The sequence below is a fragment of the Zonotrichia albicollis genome, chromosome 2 (genome assembly GCF_047830755.1).
Source record: "Zonotrichia albicollis isolate bZonAlb1 chromosome 2, bZonAlb1.hap1, whole genome shotgun sequence".
Classification (NCBI taxonomy): domain Eukaryota; kingdom Metazoa; phylum Chordata; class Aves; order Passeriformes; family Passerellidae; genus Zonotrichia; species Zonotrichia albicollis.
In genome coordinates this window covers 106,247,180-106,263,808 of record NC_133820.1, presented here as the reverse complement: position 1 = coordinate 106,263,808, position 16,629 = coordinate 106,247,180, and the positions used below count along the sequence as shown (strand labels likewise).

The 16,629-nt window shown below is 38.3% G+C and overlaps 1 protein-coding gene across 6 annotated transcripts in view; it reads left to right on the top strand.

The window, feature by feature from the left end:
* MYO16 (myosin XVI) overlaps positions 1 to 16,629 on the top strand; it is a 359,429-nt gene that overhangs the window by 31,737 nt on the left and 311,063 nt on the right. Inside the window, exon 1 of one of the 6 annotated variants that reach the window (XM_026793786.2) lies at positions 492 to 580. The exons of the other annotated variants lie outside the window; for them this stretch is intronic. The gene's annotated coding sequence lies outside the window, so the exon portion shown is untranslated. Of the gene's footprint in view, positions 1 to 491; positions 581 to 16,629 lie in introns of those variants that run through there. 6 annotated transcript variants of the gene reach the window in all.

Genomic DNA, 16,629 nt, shown 5'->3' with positions numbered 1-16,629 from the left:
AAGGAAAAGCTTCTTAAATGGAGCACGTGTGCACAGCCATGCTAACACAGTCTTATCTGTGATTTGCACACACTTGTTTATATGGGAAAAACATGCAAGAATGTTGGGGAAGCCCTGAATTTGGGGGTTGTGAACAGTGCTGTTTATTTTTCAGGTTGTTTAAGTGTGCTCCAATGGGAAAGTTCGACTTGTAGTCAAAATATATCCTGTTTTTTTTTTAATTTGAGGAATTAGATAATTTTTGTAATTAAGACCACTACAAGTCAAATACTGTGAAGGTCATGACCAAAGATTGCTAAATGCAGAGTTAAAATGGTGATGTTAAACCAGTAGCCTAATAGTAAGAAGCAGAGATCAATATACATTAAAATACGCTGTATGTACCAGGCAGCAATTCATCATATAGTGTGAGGTGAGCAGCATTGCTTGGCTAACATGTTTCCATGTTGCTGAGTTGCTATGGCAATATCAAACCAATGAATAAACCACATCACAGAGACAGGGAGGTGAGTAAGTGTGAAATTGATTCAGTGGAACACAGGAATATGTGGGAGCAAATCTGGTCAAGATAAAATTTCTGGTAGGAATATCTATTTCTTTTCATATTTTCAACAATATATTATAATTGCTTTTTAAAACATCGAAATCTTGTAGGTATTTTTTCCACCATAAACTCTTGTGTGTTTTTTATCTGATGTTATGTGTGTATTTCAACATATATAGGACATTTAATCCATTAATAATGAATATAAATAAATATTAAAAGTACACAATATTTAATAAAAATTAATTTAGTTGATAGGTGTGTAAAGTCTTAGTAAGATAAAATAAGTTGACGACAAGTTTCATTTCCAGCTATCAGCTAATATTGTAGTAGTCATATTTGAAAGCATGTTTTTACATACATCAGGCTTAAACTTGTTCTTTATTTCTCAGTGTGCATTATAGTGATAGAGTCCACAGAAATGTCCTAGAAACACTGCATTTTGAATAGCACATTGATAGAACAAAAGACAGATATCTGTGCTTATAAATAGATTGCACAAATATTTATCATGCTTCATTGCCCCATTTTGTGATTTATGTGACTAATGTTTGGAATGTCTTAGGAAGAAAATATTTTGAATTTCTTTTTCCATTTGGTTTAAAACATCCTGTAAAAAATTACACAAAAATTTGATATCAGCAGTATTATTTTGTTATCTCTGGAAAATAAAATATGTATCAGGCATGTTTTTAATTAGGATTTTAGTTTTACTAATTTGTCTCAGTTCAGTTGGATGATCAAATAGTGATGAAGATTTCATTCCTAGAAAAGATGCTGCTATAGAGGAATAGAAGGCTATTTTTTTTGCATGTGAGTTATTAATATTAGAAATTGATATTTTTCTCAGACATAAATCTATTTTTAGAACATTCTTTAGGCTTTCTGGAAGGAAGCATACATCCATGAGTTTCAGTGCTTCTGGTTCACACACTATTTGATCTAAATTTGCTGCTTATTTATAGCATTAAAAAAATCTTACAAATGCTTTTGTTTCATTCTGTTTCCCTCTGTGAGTGTATCTCTGTGTTGAAGCCCTCTTTATTTTATTTGTTCCTGAATATGTATGATAACAACATTAAATTAGATTTTTTCTTTTTCTAAAAGACCAAAATAGTCTTATCAGGTACAGTCAATAAAATAAAGACTGTAGTTTGTCTGAAGTCTTACTTTGTCACATAAAAGCCACTGTGGTCCTGCCTTGGTTTCTTCAGTTCAAAGTAGAACTTTTGTTTATTTATGGAACAGAAGTCAATATTTGTTTGCACTTAACCTTTTGACTTAGTTTTTGGAGAACAACATTTGCCAAATTACTGGCAAAGAAGTTGCTGACTGATGCTTTTTACATTGGGATGGAATGATGAGGCAAAGACAAACACAGTGGATGTTGTCTGAACACTGAGGCTTTTATGATTTGGAGTTTTGAAGATGGAAATAAAACTATTTTGTGCTAAAACAACATCTTGAAAAACTCCTTCAGTTACATTTTCCATCATTTCCCTGCTAGTGTTAAGTTCTGACTACATAACATTTCTAAACTCAGTTCATGTGCTGATAAGTAGCAGCATCTCAGGAGTGCTCATTTGTGCTGTTTTCAAATGTGAATGAAATCCTTAAATTAATTGAACAAACCTAGATAGATCAAGGCTAAACAGATGCAAAAGGAGAGTATAGACCAGGATCTAGTTTTTGTTGTGCACCATTTGCATATGAAGTGTCTTTCTTCATTTGTCACTGACCATTTTAGTGAGACAGGTCCAGCCTGGCGATATTCAGCAGGGACCTGGCAAAGGCAGAGTTGTCACTGTTGAAGCTTCTGTCCCAGCCCATTGGTGAGCTCTCCTTGAGCTATGCTGATTATCAGGCTGGCCTGAATGAGGACAAGCACACAACTGAAATAGGGAAAATGTTCTCTTTGAGGAGAGGTGCTTTCAGAAGAGGTTCAGTTTTCCACTTGCTGCTTTGACTTCCTCACTTTTGGTGCAAAAAGTGCCGAAGTTGAAGAGACTTGTTTTTACTTTGAAAGCAAAGGAACATCTCCTTTAAGGGGTGTCTGAAATTCTCCTTATCATCAGAGCTTGGTAAGGAGCCCAGTGTGTCCATAACCCCTGAACCATTGCTCACAGAATCTTTGAAAGCATTTTTTAAAGCCCAAGATCTTTGCAAGACAGATATGGCTAAGAAGCAGGACTTTGGGGTAGGGAAAGAAGTTTGTCTTCTGCAGCCCAGAGGAACCCTCCAGATCAAGGGCTTTTTCCAACAATGCAAACTGCTACACCTTCAGCTTTTTTATCTCCTATAAAATGAAGTCACTTAGGTTATTTTCCCTGAGTAGGCAAGCCAAGATAGCTTTCTGTCCCCCTTTGCAAGTGGACAAAAATCTGTCAAACTACTGGTGTCTCCTGTTCCTGCCCCTTGAAGCAGATGGTGACAAGGTTTCATTTTAAAAGAAGCCTTTGTCCATTCTTGTATCATCTCCAGTGCTCCTGATGTGGTGAGTGCTGTATGGTCCCTCAGCAGCACCAGTGTGCCCTTGGTGCAGCTCTCATGGCTGCTGTGCCATGTCCAGAGGGCCACCTGGAACAGCACATGCAGAAACAAAAGAATGCATGTTAGAAGAAATGCATCCAGGCATCCACTTCAGGTAAGCAGTGGAGCTGGACACCATTTGGCCCTGGAAATGTTCTCCTTTCTGAGCTGTTTTTGGGTGTGTGATGCTCTGCTATGTCAATTACCTTCGTGTCAGTCCATCCAAAACCATGGAGATGAGAATAATGAATGCATGGAAGAAAAAGCTGTCTTTACCCCAGTAGCTAACTACATATATAGTCCAGAAAATCCTGATCTGTACACTTTGCAAGATTCAATAGTATGGAAGTGGCATTTTGAGTAAATTTATTTTCTTATACATTTTCTGTGTTTGGGGTTGGTTTCAGCTTTCTTCACATAATCCAGTGTGCCAGCAATGGGGCACTGGAAGTAGCAGCAGGAAGAGCCTATCTGCCTCCACAGCACCCACTGTTTACCTCAGCCCAGGGGTGAAAAGGATGGAGACATGTTCAGTGCAAGCAGAATGTTACCAGGCACTAATTCCTCTGTATAAAGTAAAATTCTTTCACAATATTTTAACCTCACTTGATATGTAGTTTTGTATAATAGCAAAACCACTTTGTTCTGTGTCATAATTCAACATCACACCTGCTAAAAGCCCTTACTTATGTACAAGTCATTGCTTCTTAATACAGTTAGTCTGTGTATTTTCAGTGGGTTTTATTTTTTGGTATATGGAGAAAGGACAAAAAACCAGAGTCTGACCATGAGATGTTTTTTTTTATAGAGGGTATCCTTTGGGTTAGTTTCTACTGAGACATCATCTTGCTGCTTCATAAGTTACTGAGGTAAATTTTCTGTGTTCTTTGGTTTCACTTCTTTCTTTCTTTAAAAATGGAGATTAATTTCTTTAGGAATATTTTAATACAAATTATCTTATTTGAGCACCTCAGCAAACTTTTTGGTCTTAGAAAGATTCAAGAGCAGCTTTTTAGGATTACAGATACTCAAGTGAAGGCAATTTTCAATTCACTTCGGTGCAGGATGAGACACCCAGCTGTGACTGTGAATAAGAACTGTGACCCAGTCTCCACTATTCTTCTTCTTGGAGCCATCTGGTCATGTCTGGTCAGAGCTGTCTGATGTGGGCAGGGGGCACAGGGCAGAAGTTAGAAGACTTCTGAGGAAGGCTGAGAAGCTTTTCTTTGCTTCACTGGGAAATGTGTTTTCTGGTATCTACTGAGCAATTCTGGGAGAGTTCTCAGTCACTAATCCCCTTTGTACTTGCTTTGGGGCTGGTTGCAGAAGTTGCAGAAGCCTCATCCCTGGACCTGATTGAAGTCAGGTTGGATGATGCTTTAGCCTGACTTAAAAATATGGAAGTGAGGTTGCTCTGGGTGATCTCTGAAGTTCCCTTCCAACCTAAACCTTTCCACAGTTCTGTGATCCCAGGTCCTGATTGTTTTAGCTATGGATAAAGCATAAAAGTTACTTCTAGTTATTGAGAAAGATATTCAGAGTGTAATTCAGAAACTGGGACAGCTGAATCAGCCACTATGTAAGTTTCTCAGTGCATCTGGGAGGAAATGCTTCTCCAAGGAAGTGGCAATACCACAACAGGGCCCCTGCAGAGATCAAGCACCCACTGAGGATATTTATCAGAGCTTTATGTTGCTCTGGAGGTATAAGAGGGATAAAATTCCTTTTCAAGATACTTTTTTGTTGTTGTTGATAGTGAAGAACAACATTGTTTTATTCTGTAAAACTATATTTTATATGTGCATTTTTAATTCTCCCTCTTCCTTCTGTTTTCTTAGGGCATTGATTTTTTTTTTTCTGCACAAACTGTTGATACTGTGAAAAATCAGATGATAGGTACTTACAGATGAAGAAAGTGGGCATTTTAGTTTTGAAGCTGAAATAATGTAGCAGAACACAATTATTTCTTTTTCCCCAAAGAGACAAATCAAAATTGATGCCAATTTTTCTCTCTGAAGGTTGAATGAAAAAGCACTCAGGAGGTTTCTTCTTCCATCTTCCCTTTCTTCCATCAAAACCAGGCTCCCTATGAACTCCCCTCCCCCGATCTTACATCCTGGGAGACCTAGTTTAAATGGCAAATTTTATTCAGAACTGAATAAAATATAAGATCCTAATCATATTTCCCTACAGCCTTTCCTTTTACCCTGAGGAGAGTAAGATTGTGCCTTCTTAAAATGAGAGAATTAATAATACTCCTCTTTCACAGACATGCTGTCAAGAGAGATCTGTTGTGACTCAGAAGTATAGGCTGGCAGGCTGCCCTCTGAGCTCAGGAAGGCATGGCATCATGCCCAGACTCTTTTTCCCTGGGCTTCTGCTTTTTCACGTGGCTCTGCAAAAACCAGTCAAGACTTTCTCCTAACCTTGCCTCTCCTGCTGAAGACCCATCTGTACTGCCCAGAGGTTTCTGTTCTGTTCACTTTGACTCACGATTCGCTTCTGCTCCTCGTTGTCAGCTTTGTGCCTGTAGCTGATGCGTCTTAACTTTCTTACACAGGCTGACTCAATTCAGCTCAGCTGTTGGATGGCTTTTCCAACCTCATAATACTTTTTGATGAGCCTCAGGTAGGGGATAGCTAATCCTCTGAATGTTGCTGTAATGATGATCTGACTTGCTTTACTATGAGTTCTACCATTCTGGAGAAAGCTAAATTATTGGATGCTTTGTTAATGCATACTATATAAATACCTTGAATCACATTTTTTAAAATGGGTTCAATTTCCTATTAAGTGATTGGATTGTAAGAAGTTATAATATCACTATAAACAGTGACCTTTTAAAGACATTATTTTTATTTTCACTCTAGTAAAAGCAATTAATTTTTCTTGGTGTTCTGTTTATAATGAAGAAAAAGGAGTAATTGCAAGCAAGGAGGTGACACTAAGGAGGGAGAACACCAGGCCATTGACATTTTAGAGTGATCCAAAGTTAATACTCAGTTAACCTGACTGGCAGTTAGAAGGCAGAAATTTTAAATGTAACTTCAGTTTTATTTATTTAATATTCAAAACAAAACACTGAAAATATTTTACAATATTGAAATTTGTAATAGCATTATTATCCTCAATCTCTACAGATGGTAACTTTAAAACTCTTAGGATGTATGCTTTGTGATATATTAATATAGGAGCTGTGCTCAGTAATTCAAAGAGGAAAACGCAGAAAGCTGATGGCAGTTCATGAAAGGGCTGTGATAGACTGTTGAGCCTGCATCATCTAGACCTCATCATTAAGACCTTCCTACCTGATCCTGCCAGTCCTGAAGAACTTTGTTTCAGCTTTCTGCACCTGTATGGTGTACCTTGCTAGCTCTAGGCAGGGTACAGAGGCAAGATGACACTGCAGCTACTTCTCCTGACAACATCACTGTGTCAGGAATCACATTTTCATTTGAATTTGTTTGTCTGGCAAGGAAAACCAGAACCAAAGAGAACACAGGCTACTATTCCACTTACAGGCTACTACAAACATGAACTATCTCATCCATGTCACCCTGGGAGAGTTCTGCTAGGGTTTTGACAGCTGCCCTTTTAAAGGTCCTGGAGTCATCATCAACAATTCCCTAATATCATTAGCTTTGCTTGTAGAGCACCAGTCAAAAAAGTTGTTAAAATGTTTGGCATCATCCCAGAGGGTGTTGAGAATAAGACAGAGTGTCTGCTCTGTGCTTTGCTGTGCTGTGCAACATTAATGTGCCCAAATCCTGGCTGTTGTGTGCAGGTCTGGTTTCACACCCCAGGAAGGGCAGTAGAGGAACAGAGAGGGGTCACTAAAATGATGAAGGGGAAGCAGCTGTGACTAGAGTCACAGGGAGAAGATGAGTGAAGTTTAACATCATAGGGCTATTACTGGAGCTGTATGGCATTTGAACTTTGGAGGAGATAGGCTTAAAGCAGAGGAAAATACTTTTTTTTTTCCTTAGTGTAAGAGCATGTGAATGCAGATAATGTAACATTATTTGAGAAGAAAACCAAAAGAAATGAAATATCAGCAAATTAATGGGCAGTAGGCCAACAGATACTGAAAGGATTAGACGGAAGTACACTATAGTAGTTTTAGATATGTGATGGCCAATGCAGGGGATTTTTTAGGGAATAAGCTGAGGTAGGTGTGAGAAAGGAAGGCAGGAGGCCAAAACAGCTCCTCAGTTGTCAGTGGCAGAGACAAAGTGGTGTGCTAGGTGGTCTGAACTTTTTTTTTCATTTTTTGTTTTGTTTGTTCACAGTGGCCACAAGGGTTTTATGATAAATTTGTTTGGATGAAAAAAAAGGGTTTGAAATGAAATACTGCTGAGAGACTATGGTAAGTCATAGTGACCTTCCTTTTAACTGCTTAGGAAGATGCCAAGACTTGTTCTAGATGGTTCCAGTGGTGCTAACCTTTTACAATAGTTGAGGAGAGAGGTTTTACAAATTCAGAACTTCCCAATTGGCACAGGAGACTGACATTCATTACAGGCATTTGGGGGGCTTTCACAGACATCATGATTACTCTGTAAGGGAATCTCAGCCTAAAACCTTTCAGTTTAACTCACACTCTTTACTGACTCACAAAACCAAATAATGAACAACTGATATCGCTTTTGGCCAAAATAGCCATTGCCTTTTGTAGTGAAACACTGTGATTTATAAACCTACTTTATTCCAGACACTAAAGGAAACCACCTTGGATTCACTGCTTGCAGTCTATATACCTACCTCCAAATATCAATCCTTCTGTTCACAAACAAGCTAGACAAAGAAAGATGGTTTTGTGTTAACTTATCAGCAGTTGTGGGCATGCAGTTTCAAGTGATTTAATTGCAGTAGTAAAGAAAGGCATCATCAGCCAAAATCAGTGTATGTGCTTCTAGGCTTTCTAAATGCAAAGTAAAATGCCTTGGAAGTCAATGTGAAGGGCTGAAACTGCACATACAGCTACCTAGGTGACAAGCATCAGGTTAGAGTAACTTAATAATTTTGATCACATGTTCATGCCAGAATAAGATACTAATTTATTTTTTGGGGGCTTTTGATGGTTTTCTGCTTGTTTGTTAGGGGGGGGGGGGTTTGTTTTGCTTTATTTTTGCTGTGTGCCAGAGGCAGCTACCCCTGTTCTATAGTGAATTGTGATGACAATTCACACTGCTGGCCATGAGATGTCTACTTTCAAATGTGTGTATGAGAGTATTAGGATCTAAACAAAATTCTGTTTAATGATGACCATCCTTCCCTGGAAAGGAATATAGAACAGGGAGCCATGAATTCCTTCAGCTGTGGAGCTGCTTAAGAATAAGTTTTCCCCTGGATACCTTTTAGCATCACTTGACAACAAAGACTTCAGCAACACAAAACTATGAAGGGGTTCTTTGCTCTATGTGATATTGGTTGAACCAGTGTTTTTGGTGTCTTATTATTGGATTAAAATAATTTCATAAGTGGAGGACAGTTGTTTGAAACTAAATCCACAGGTGATTTCTAGAGAGAGAAAAAAAAAAAAAGTGCAGCATTTGAATTCATGGCATATTCCTTCATGTGGAAGAAATATCCCCAGAAATGTGACCAAGTATGGGTGGCTGAAGTGTATGCCTTTGTTAAAAAGACTGTTACAAATGTCTCAGACCAGCCCCCACCCTCTTGGTTTGCAGAGACTTCTTCAGTCATCCTGGGATATTTTTGTTCCGGGTGTTTATTTGGGCTGAGACTATTGGGTCTTTAGGATGAAGATAATAGCTGTGTGTACCTCCTGTTTAGCATAATTTTGTTCAATAAATTTGAAAATTGTTGTCATCAGAGTATATGTGTATGGGAAATTGAAGTCCCAGTATGATGTGAAGTACCCAGAGAACTGAAAGCCATCATGAACTAGGGATCAGCTTCTTGATCCATGTTTGGGAGCTCCTGTACAGTAGAAAACACAGAGTACAGTCTAGAGCCAACCTCACCTCCCTTTCACTGACTTAAAAAGAAATAGGCTATTGAGGCCACTGATGTTTTCTTTGGATCACTAAGGCAATTTCCTTATTACTACCTCCTTTCTATATTCTTCCCCACACAGCCTAAGTTTTGTTATGACATTACTGTTGAATGCAATATCTGCATATTTGCCCAATGTGATCATTTGAGTCTATTGAGGTCTGTGTTTTACTTCCAAGTTTTTATGAAAGACAATAAATAAATTTTAAAAAAACCTAACTGAATAGAATTTTACTTATGAGACACAGAACTGCAATTCTATCCCTCACTATTTTGTTTTTCTCTCTCCTTTGGGACATGTTTTGAGATATTAACCATATATAGTAAAAGAATACAATCTATAGTGTCCATTGAACAGTGAGATTATAACTTTATCTGCCTGCTTTAAACCAAGTGCAAAAAGAGCTAGTTTTGGTGATGACACTATTCACTGAGTGCACTGTTATCTTATTACAGAAAGACTAATGGTTCATAAGGGTCTTCTTTCTAGTTTTGATGGAGGTTTGTATAATACTTTTGTTTTCTAACTTTCCCATGTCCTCTATTCACCAATAGTTATTGGTGAACAATAATAGTAATAACCAAGTTATTACTAGGTTGCTGTAGAAAAAAAATCCTCATTCCTGGTTTTAAAAGGACAGTTTTAAAATTCTTTTTCTTTCCCTATCTGTGTTGTTTTAAGCTTAATTTGCTTGAAATAGAAGGAAGTGCAAGGCAAAAGGTTTGGGTTATGTAGGAGCAAACCTGAAAGCATGTTGAGAGATGCAAAGAAAGAGCAGACAACCAAACCAGATTGTCACTTAAGAAAAGATTAGTTTTGAACTTAGAAGTCTCCATGCCAAACCATAGGGTGTAGTTAGTACATTGCAGTGGTCTGTGACGGCCATTCTTGTAGGAAACTGGGAAAAGGAGAGATGTGTAAAACTAACAAGATGCTGGTTTTAGTAGGAACTACATCAGTATAACTGAGAGGAAAATAAGGCTCATTTTAGTATTAGCATGAGCATTTTTCATCAAAGTCTTCATAGAGTTATGTTCAGGTATCATTACTATGCACGTGTCTCTGCTGGGAGATGAAGGAGATCCTACAATGTCCTATGTGGGAGCTTGAAATAAGATCAGTGTTTGTGAAGCTGTGGGGAAAAGGAGTTGACCAAGACTGATGTAATACAGTCTGCAGAGGCATTTTGCTCCTGACTTTACCCCTTCATGAGGGTAAATGAACTTTATCACAAAACCAGCTTTCCAAGACTGGGGTCAAGCTGGTGGCCACGGGAAGTATTGGAAGCAGGACAGCCCCTAACTCCAGGAATTGTTCTCCCTGCCCTGGTTTGCACAGGCTGCACACAGATGGCAGCATCCCCACTGCTGCTCCCACCAGTGAAAGCAGATGGCAATGGCCAGCTCTGCTTGCTCCCAGCCTGAGGGACCTGCTGTCCACTTCACTGCAGCTCTCTGCCATCATTCCTCTTTTTCCTTTCATCTGCATAAAATCTGTTTGCTCGTTTATCATGGAGATAACATGGAAATGTATTTTGTCCTGCAGAACAGGAAAATGACTGCATGCACTCCTGCAGTTCATACAATTTGGGAGATGGCTTTGCCAGTTACACCAGTCACTGCTCACTGCCAAAATGCCAGCTGACAGATGTGTAGCCAGTTTGCTGAATTTTGTAAAGGTGGTCTAGACCACTTTTTGTAACTTTTTTTCAAAATGTTTATAAAATAGCCTGTTTGATTGCCTTGTATTACAGGCAGACAACCTCTCCAGTTATGTTGGTTAAGGGTATGATGGTGAAGATCTGGGAAAGAAGCCACACCTTAAATAGGGGAAAGCAGCAGTGGAAGCTGGGGAAGATGCTTGCACAGTTCACTTTTCCATATTCACAGCATCTTTTTTTAAAATAAACATCTTACCCTGTTTTATTCTATCTCAGTATTGGATTTGCATTGTGCTTGGACTATATGTACCTTTTTTAATATTGTATAGCTGTGCTATGTTTGTGTGGATGTTGTGATCCAATTTCATGGAGTATACAAGATTTGCACAAAAATAATAAAAAACCCACAATTTAAACGGAGTGACTTAGGTGTAAGTCCAGAATATTAAGTTGAAATAATAGCATAAAACTTAAGTGCAAGAGCCTAAACAGGCATGAATAAAGCTTCAGTCCTGTGATTATGCCCACCTGGTCCTCAAGGTCTTTTAGCTTCTCAGTCAGTGGATGGCAGCAGCTGGAGCCAGGTACTCTATGCACCAAAATGAGTTATGGCTTTTGAACCTGTCTGCATATCTGAACCTGGCCAGATGCAAGACTAGACTTAGGGAAACATTTAGTAGTCTTGGATGTGATATTCTTATGTGGGTCTATTTCAAAATGAATGAGTATTGCAGTGGGTGTGCATTGGGTGTCTAATTCATGTTAGGTACATCATGTATTAGATTTTTTTTTTAATGTACGCTTTAGAAACTGGGTTTCCCACGCAACTGTGGCCACCTTGTGGATTCTTCAAAGGAAAATTATATCTTATAGAAAAACTAGCTAGGACAATTTTGATAATTAAAAACTGTTCTGTTGTGTTGTTAGTCCTGGTTAATAGCTTTCAGCCATCACTTTTTACTTGTTAGAAATTAACTATTCTTAGTAAATGTTATTAGTTAATTATTGTTAGTAAATGTAAGCAGCAGTACTACTTCTACTAGGACTGTTAAATATATGCTTTCCACTATAAAGTTACCATTTTTCATGAAAAGATGATTGAAATTGGTAAAGTTTAGCTGTGAAGGAGGAGAAAAGAAAAATTTCAGTCATGCTGAATTGGGGTTCTTTACCAATTCCCTCACTTCTTAAAAATGGATTTTTGGGAAAGAACACACTGAAGATGGGGTGAGTTGACCCTGTTTGCCTGCTGGATGCCCACTCAGCTGCTCTCTCCCTTGCCTTTTTCAACAGGAAATGAAAAAAATAAGACAAATCTAGGGGGTCTAGATAAGGACAGGGATATCTGTTACCATCATGGGTTAGAGCAGTAGCATATCCCACTGATAGCATCTTGCCATGTAAATCCAGTAAAGAAGGCAGATGAAGAAAACAGGATATTGCCTTTCCAATATTAGCCTGCTTGCCAGCCCGGCTCTGTAGCAACATTTAATTCTATATGAAGAACATCACCAGCAGTTGTGAAACTATATGGCCTGGCAAATGGAGCCTCAAGTGGCTCAGGCTGTGCTGCCAGAAAAGGTTTCTCATGGTGTGAGAGGCTCCCTGAGCTGTCAGAGCTCTGGACACCTGCAGTCAAGAAAATTAGAAGCTTCAGGATCTCTGGCACTGGTACAGGTTAAGTAATGGGGATGTCCAAAGTGCCTCCTCATGGCTGGCTATTCCAACTCTGGACTTGTTGGTACTCAGGACTTCCAGCCACCTACTGGGAAGTCAGGCAAGATTTCATTTCAGTTCTTTGAAAGGTGGTTCATTAAATCAGGTTAGAATCAGCTGATGGCTCTTTCTGGTGTGACTTTTGTTTTGCCAGAGTTTCTCAGTGGCTCCATTTCTGAATGGAGCTGAATGGAGGAGTGAATATTCCCCAAGCTACTCTGAAGTGGCTGCCAAAATAGAGTAGTGGAGGGAACAGGCTGGAAGAAGTGACTTGAAGTTATAATAAAGCCTGGTGATTGGACCAGGTGATACATGTGTCATGCATGTTATTCCCTTGTGTCATTACTTTTCTGAAGGCTGAACAACAGCAATGGGCTGTTATCATATGAGACTGTAGTAATGGAGAGCTGTGTCTTGGCAAAGCCAGATGGAAGGCACTTAACTCATCACCAACTCCAATAGAGTGCTACAGTCGGGATGCACCAGGAAAAGGCATCCAGGCTTTAAAAAAAAAAAGAAAAAATTGCAGTGTATTGTAAATTGAAAAAAAACCCCAAGCCCAACATTTTTTTCTTCATTCATTCCTTTTATGACTATCCTGCAATATGGTGTTGTAAACCAGATATTTTTTTCTTCTGTTTCTTCATTTTACTTCTGTATGTTCTGCTCTAATTAATTTAGATTCTTATTAATTTTAAAAACACTTGTGGCCCAGAGGTGATTCTATAACTGCAAAACTACTTTTTTCGGTTTTAAATCAAAAGACCTTTTTTGCTACCTTTCACACATGAGCCCATTAGCCATAACTGCTACACATTGTATGCAACTCCCCTAGAGGATCGTTTTATATATTTTTGGATGCCCAAGATTCTTTGTGTTTGCTGACATGTTAAAAAGTTCTTAATTGATTCGCTTTAATAGATTTTTTAAATGCATTATTATGCTTTCTAAAAACTTTTTATTGGTTTTACTTCCTGAATTCTCCTTGAATACAATTATTTCTTTTTCCTTCTATTGACATTTAGTTAACTCATGAAATATAAATCAGGCTTACACATTTTCCTTGAGTCTTGGTTACAAGGAAGAGCTCAAGATGCAATGTGATGGCTTAGAGAGCATATCTGTAAGTTGTTTTCACAGTAGAAAGAGAACTTATGTATCAGACTGACAATATATAAATGACATGGAAATACCCCTTTCTTAAGACTTCTTGACTTTCAAAAAGAACTTTAGTTAAGAAAATAAAAAAGCTTTTTTTTTATTTTTGATGCATTTGCACTCTATGCCCAATGATTTTTTAAAAGGGTTGAAAAGTTAACCTTACAATCATGTCATATAGTTAACCATACAATATACCCAGATTCTGCTGAATCAAGCAGATGCCATTTACATTACATTAACTGAACTTGAACCTATATCACTGTAAGTAGAAAAATCATGAAACGGATTCTTCTTAATCAGAACTTTCTTCTGATAGATCAGTGGTGTGAGATGTGACGAACTTAACAAATATGCAAACATTAATTAATACCAGGAAAGTTTTCTGGTACAATTTAGCCTTCAAGAAAGTTTGTTATAAACACAGTGCCAAGCAGCCAGCAGTGCTAGGAAGAACATTTGGAGAATGGTGTGAGATTGCAATTGTAACAATATTGCAATCTGCTTCGTGAACAATCCATCATTTGTCCGTGTGTTTTTGTTCCCACTGTTTAATACTGTGGGAGTGTTTCTGTTGCTTTGTTCATTGTACTTTAACACTATGCCAAGTTTTCTGTCATAGTAGTAGTGAAGTGTTTCTAATGACTTACCATGGTTTTAACTATGGCATTATTATCTTTTATTCAGGAGGTTTTGGAGTTTTGGGTCCAGCACTGAATACTTGGGGCTTTATTCTTCTCTCTAGAGCACTATGGTCAGGAGCATAAAGATATTGGCAATTAAGTGGAAAAACGCAGAACAGTCTGCTGAGGGCAGGGCATGTGCTAGCACAATGTGTTTGAAATAACTTTTTTTTTTTTTTTGAGGGGAGGACGCAATAGGAGTATATCCCTCCCACCTCTGAATTGCATGACTTTAAAGGGAGGCAGATCAAGTGCTCTGAGGAGGAATCTCTAGAGGTTACTCAGTAGCAGTAAGAGAGATCATATAAGATTCAGGAAAAGCTTTGAAAACAGCTGGAGATAAGGTAAGTATCAGGTAAAGAATGAGTGCTTGAGATGTTTTTGTTTTTTCTTAGACTAATGGCCCCAGCTGGAGCTAAATGGGCTGAATAGATCAATATGGTGACAGTGTTTTGGGGAAACCTGTGTTTCCTGAGAAGAAGGATAATTATGAGAGGTTGGGGTATAACGATTCTTCTAATTTGTCAGAGCATACTTTTTCTTGTGTGGGTTGTTCAGAATACAAATTTTTGATGAAAATTGTCCTCTGAAGTTGTTCTTCAATAGAATTTTCTCAGAAGCATTATTAAGATAATCCCTGAGACTGCCTCAGAGCACTTAACTGTGAACTTCTGCTGCATGTGTAACTTGTATGTGGAAGCTTGTGTAAGTACTTCAGTTTTATGGAAGATGACTAAGGTGCAGTGAAATGACTTGCCTGAAGTCATTCAGAGGGTTTGCAGCACTTTGAAGGAATTAGGGTATTTAAAGTGTAGAGAGTCCAAGTCTAGTCGTAACTCCGTTACTCTTGTGCTGCACGTTGCTGGTAGTCTGTAATTGAGGTGCTGGCTAAAGCAGGCTTCTGGGAATGAGTCCTGATGAATAAAACAAGGATGGCCAGTTTAGTCTCAGGCAAAACAGGAACTGCATTTAATAGAGTTGGACCTTCAGATGATGTTTCCTGAAAAAGCAAGCGCTGTGGAAAATACATTCCAAATCCTGAAGTTAATTTAAAGGGGAGCTTTCAAACAAATAGGATCTCCTTTAGAAACATTGAGGTGGCGATTTCTAAGATATTATCCAGAGGAACTGATCTTAGAGTATGCATTTAAATGTACAGGAGTGTAAAAATTTTTATGCTGGTCTTGAGAGAAGTCTTTTGTTCAAAATTTTAGGTGTATAATCTTTCCTCCAGAAGTACATGCTTTTTGGATGTAAGGCAAATATCAGCCTGGGAGCAAAGTAGTTTTCTGTAAAATTGTCAGTGGAGAATAAAATGTATGTAATTTATATTAACTGCTTAAATTCCTGTCCACAGAAATGTGGTTGAAGACGGGACATGAATAAATTTGGACCTCAGGTGTACTTGTGCCACTTTGGATTCTTACTTTTACAGGAGAATTATCAGTAAAAAACAGCATGACAATAATAAAGGTCTCAGTCAGACTGTGGAGTCAAATGTTGATCCTTATTTATCATTGTTAAATAACAGAATGGAAGCAGTGAAGCACAAATTCTCAGCAGAATATTTTTTTTTTTTGACAGCTGAAAAATGCCCGTGCCATTAGAAATTGATGCTGCAGTCCCTAGAAACTTGATGGGGTTTTATGTGAAAAACAGAAAAGGGAAAGAATAAAAGATGTCTCTGGCTTGGAATCCCAGGTCTTATGACCATATAATCAAAATGATGCTCTCTGTAATTGCAAAACTGGGATTGAAACAGCAGTGGGATGGCATTAAGTCATCTTTTTGTCTCAGTACTCTCTATACTTTGTCTCACCTGGGTGCTCCTACATATCTTTGGATTTAGCTGTCCTCACAAGCACTTTGGCTGTGAGGAAAGATTGGGTGGAAAGGAACAAAGGCATGGCTTGTCAAGCTGTTGATGTTGTACTTAAGTGAATACTCTGGTGTTGTAATATGTCTACAGTTCTGCTCTCTTAATTTTTTTGTTTAGTGACCTGGCCACAATACACTGTCATTCCCATGCAGGCAATGGCCTTGAGTTTATTCCAGAGGGCAAGGATTATTGTACGCTCAGGTTTTACCCCATTGCACAGCAATGATTTGGCAGATGTGTCTGCCCAGACCAAAGTGCCATGACATGCTTTGATATTCTGCAGTTCTGACATAGTTTATTTGCTTTGATAATTTAATCATTCCTTAGCACTTGAATCTTGTCTGTTGCCTATGATTAAGAAAAGAAGGGGCAATGGTAACTGTGGAAGAGAAGCACAGACAGTAAGACCCTTGTTCATTTGTTGGATTCTTTCTCTGGAGC